This window comes from Elephantulus edwardii, unplaced genomic scaffold (assembly GCF_000299155.1).
Source record: "Elephantulus edwardii isolate Elephantulus edwardi_28Jun2011 unplaced genomic scaffold, EleEdw1.0 scaffold00136, whole genome shotgun sequence".
NCBI classification, from domain to species: Eukaryota; Metazoa; Chordata; class Mammalia; order Macroscelidea; family Macroscelididae; genus Elephantulus; species Elephantulus edwardii.
In genome coordinates, this window is record NW_006399886.1 from 3,755,560 (window position 1) to 3,760,925 (window position 5,366).

The following is a 5,366-nucleotide window of genomic DNA, read 5'->3' on the forward strand; positions in this document are numbered from 1 at the left end:
TGGCACAGGACAGAGCGGAGTTTAGGGCTGTTGTACATAGGGTCGCTATGAGTCGCAGGCGACTCGACGGCACATAACAACAACAACAACAGACAAAACAGAAATGTATAATAAAACAAGTTATAACTATAGATTCACTGATGGGTTAGGTTCTATCAAGTTGACCTTGAATCATGGTGAATGTGTGTGTGTGTAAAATATGAAATTTAAAAAAAATATTGCCATATTAATGATCTTTGGTAGATGAGAGTAAGTAAACTATAGGAATTTCATTGCTTGATTTTAGGAGTAGATTTTCTAGCCTGCCTTTGCTTAAATCTATTCAACATCACAGCAGTATGCAAAACACCACCAAACTAGCAAAGCTAAATTTTTTTTAAAAACTCACAAGTGTTAGCAAAGGTATGAAGCAACTGGAACTCTCTTGTCTTGCTGGAGGTAATTAAAAATGGTACAGCAATTTTGAAAAATAGGGTAGCATTGTCTTGTAAATTTAAAGCTACACCTATTAAATAACTAATTTTTATTCTTAGATATTTAGCCAAGAATATTATAACCTATATTTCTACAAAAACTTATCTGTAAATACTTATAAGTGATTTATGTATTTATAAGCAGTTTTATGTGTTACAGCTAGTTTGTAAAACTACTACATGTGCAACAACAAGAGAATGGATAAACTCAGCAGGAAAAATAACACATTAATGATATGCAAATAAAAATTGATAAATTATACAATATCATGCTAAATGTAATGGGGGAAAATCAGCCACAAAAGTCTATTTATACACTATATACTCAATGTATATGACATTCTAAAATAGAGAGCACTGTAGGGTCTGATTTCTCTGGAGGTGTAGTGCTGAAGGAAGTATACTGCTAACACAAAGGTGGTAATGCATTGGCGTTCAAAACAATAAGCATAGAATAATAATAGGGTCACACAAATTTGATGGGTAGAGGGAGGGGTGGATAAAGGAAATGGGAAAGATTCAGGATGAAAAACAATGCATATGAACTTTGTAAGCAAACCAGTATAAAATGAAATTTTTAAAAAAAGAAAATAAAAAGACAGACATAGGTAGGTAGGTAGGTAGATAGATAGATAGATAGATAGGAGACACCCCTAAAAGTTCCATGGCTGTTTCCAGCAAAAAACCAAAGCAAAAAAAATACTACAACCATCAACAGCTCCTTAGGAGAAAGATGAACACTCTTCTCTCATATGATCTACAACCTCCAAAAACCCATTGAAGGGTCAGATATATGTTAGTTCTGACCGGACACCAATGAGTGAAAAACAAAGAGTCTGAACATGTATGCATGGTTGCTAGAGGCAGTTAGAGAAAATGTTATATAAAGGGACACTATGAAGATTTGAAGGCGATGGAAATAACATTATGGTTGTATTGATGAGTCAAAAATTAATTTTCACAGTTAAAACTGGTGGCTTAACACATAGATTATAGTTAACCAAAATGTCTTTTAACAAGTAACGACGCACATATCGAGATAAAGGGAGAAAGTCGTGTGTAATACTCCTGGAAAGGAAATTCTTCAGTTAGAAAATCTAGCCGCTGGGCCATGCCACAGCCCACCGAGGACAACAGATTTTAGGGGAGAGAGCTTCAATGAAGTGAGAGACTCCCTCTGAGAGCAGGCACACTGAGATGTGGAGGAGGGAACTGCATGCAACTCCTCTAGAGAGAAAATGCATCAGTGGGGGACATGGTTATTCTAGTGCACCACAGACTATTAAGGACAAAAATAGACATTAGAAACCCTGGGCTGCACTCAGATGAGGTTCCTGCAGGGTTGTGCCGCAGACCAGAGAGGACCTGAAAGACTGAGAAAAGGTGTACTTTCCTGCTGCATAGGTCAAGAAAGGACGTGGTAGAGTGAGTTGCCCACCCCTATAAATGGAACACTTTAAGCCTGTAACTAATCAATAGCTTCATAAAGTTAAAGAACTTTTACCAACCTTGGCAGACACAGTAGAAACAAGCTAACACATACCAAGTAAAACTCCACATAATGTCAAGAAAGGAACAGGCATCCCCCAAAATTATGATAAATAAAGCAAGCCTTCTCTTTTAAAAAGCACGACATATTGAAGACCTTAATGAATATCTTAGACAGGAAGGCAGAAGAAATATATCACCATGGAGTTAAATGAACAGCTACTGAAGAAGGTACAAATGATAGAAGAAATAATTGAAACCATAAATAAAGTGACTACCCAAGAGACAGGGAAAAAGAAATAATATATTGATGTGGAGGAACATGAACAATTACTGAAGAAATTGTAAAAAATCAAAGAGAGAATTGAAACTATAGATTGAAAGGTATAATAAATTTTAAAAATCATCAAAATACAGAAAAGGTACTGTTAACACATAACTAGGAATAAAAGAAATGCACGAAAATGCAAACTACAATATCAAGACAGAAATGGCAGCAGTTTTCAACACGCTAGAGGGATAAAAAAAGTCTAATAGAAACTCAATGGGACCATATTAGAAGAAAAATCAGAGAAGAGGCAGAGGAAAATGAAGAAAACATTAGAATCATGTGAGATAACATCTAAAGGAACAATGCAAGTATGATTGAAATTCCAGAATAGGAAGTAAGTAAGGAAAATACTGAGAAAATTGTGGAAGAGATACTGGAAGAAAATTTCACAAGTATCATGAACAACAAGGAAATCCACAATTAGGGTTCTTAGTGAGCCTCAGACTAGACTCCAAAGAAAACCATCAAGACATGTCATAGCCAAATTCTTTAAAATCAAAGATGTTGTTGCTGTTGAGTACCATCAAGTCGTAGGTAACTCAGAGCAACCCTATGAATGGAAGTCCTCAACACTAGCATGACGTTCATCCTCTCTCCAGGTTCATAGGGTTTCCGGAGCAAACTATTATGGAAGTGGATGCCACTCCTGCTTCCAAGCTTGTTTTAATCGGGGAGCTTCACCAAAAACTGTTCACCATGGGTAACCATTAAGACATTTGAGACATCAGTGTTACAGTGCTGAGCCTCACAGCAACCACAAGTTACCTCTGTATAGCAAATGAACACCCCAGAACCCCAACCTAGAAAAATGTTTGACAAAAAACGATCAAAAATAGGCCTGAGGGCTGCGGGTTAGAGCCACTCACCTTTGGTTTGGTAGCATCAATTTTGGTCCATTAGGCCAACTGGTCTCTTTCTACGTTGTTGAGTGTCGTCGAGTCAACAAACAACAAAATCAAAGATAAGGATAGACTATTAAAAGCAATGTGAGAAAAGCAAGGAGTCACCAACATGGAGAACCAATTAGATTAAGTTTTGAATTCTCATCAGAAAACATGAGAGCAAGAAGACAATGAGAGGGCAAATACAGAATGTTGAAAGGGAAAAAAAGTGCCAACCAAGGATCCTGTATACAATAAAGCTATCCATCAAATATGAAGTAATTAGGTCATTTGCAGAAAAACCAGAGCTTACATAATTTGTGAAAATAAAACTCTCCAAAAAATTTTAAAGGAAGTCCTTCACATGGCAGTGGATGGATCAGATTAATTAGAAGCAATAGAAAAAGAAACACAGCAAAATGGTAAAGATAAAAAATGGTATGTCAGTAATCATATGTATTGGCATAGACATGCAAATTAAGAGAAAAATAGCAGAATTATTTTTTTTTAAAAAGCCCATCAATAAGTTGCCTACACTAGACACATCTAAGAAATGATAAAAAAAGATAAACTAAAAATCAAGGGTTAGGGAATAAATGTAACAAGATATGGCATCATCAACAAAAACAACAACAAAATAATGGCAGTACTAATCTCTGAGAAAATAGATTTCTGGATGAAAACCACCGTAAAATATAATGAAGGCCACTATATAGTGATTAAAGGCACAAAGATTAAAACAACATAACATAGATCAGGATCTATTCCAAATGATAAATCTGCAGAAAGCAGAAAACAATGGTTAACAGACTTGAAGAAATAAATAGCATCACCCTAGTAGTAGAGACTTTGACACATCACACTCACCAAAGGATAGATCACCTTAAAAGAAAAAACAAAAATGCAGATCTAAATTATATTACTAGACAACTAGTTCTTGTGGTTGTTGTATTCAGAGTACTGCACCCAACTACAGCTCAATTTACTTTATCTTCAAGTGCATATGGTACATTCTCCAGAACTGATCCTATATTAGGACACAAAGCAACCCTCAACAATTAAAAAATATTGAAATAATAAAAAATGTCTTTTCAGATCAGTGTCATTAAATTAGAAATTAATGGCAAGAGGATGAAGTTTATAAAATTATCAACAGGGAAGCTAAGTAACATATTGCTAAACAGATAGACAGCATCATGATGAATGGACAGGTGACTGAAACCATCAACAGCTTCATCTTGCTTTAATTCACAATTAACATCCTTGATACTAGCAGTCAGTAAACAATGAGATGCATTGCACTGGGGAAATACGCAGTTAGAGACCTCTCCAAATGACTAAGGAGTATGATGTCAGTTTGAGGACTAAGGTGTGTCTGATTCAGGCTATAGTCTTTCTGATCACTTGCTATGCATCTGAGAACTGGGCAATGAATAAGGATGACAGAAGGAGATTTGATGCCTTTGGTCTGTGGTTTTGGAGAAGAGCACTGAACCCACGGACTGCCGAGACAACACAGATATGTCTTGGAAAGGGTGCAGCTAGAGTGCTCTTTGGAGGCATGAATAGTGAGGCACATTTCAGGCATGTAGCTAGGAGGGGCTATTCCTTGGAGAGGGACATGATGCTGGGAAGTGCAGAGGCTTGGCAAAGTAAAGGAAGAACCTTGACCAGGTGGGTTAACACGGTGACTGCTGCAATGGGCTCTTGCGTGTCAGGTAGTTTGAGGATGGCACTCAGATATTTGTTCATAGTGTTGATATGAGTTGTACTCACCTTGACGGCACCTAACAACAACAAAATACTGTTGTGTCATGGTAAAAATAAAAAGTTAAAAAGTTACTTGAAACAAATGAAAATTATGACATATCTAAATTTCTGGATTACAGATAAAGCAGTTCATTAGCAAAGGTAAACACCTGAAAGAAGAAGAAAAAATGAAATAAAATTAATAATCTAACTCAAAACCTCTGTCAAATTGAAAAAGAACATAAGTCTAGCCCCGCAGCCTCTAGAAGAAAGGCGATTATAATGAAATCAATGGACAGGAAACAGAAAAACAATTGAAACCATCAACAAGATCTAGAGCTGGTTCTTTAAAAGGGTGAATAAAAGAGACAAAACTCTGGCAAACTTAACAAAAGGAAAAAATGAGAAAATACAAATAAATCAAATAAGAAATGAAAGAGGTGA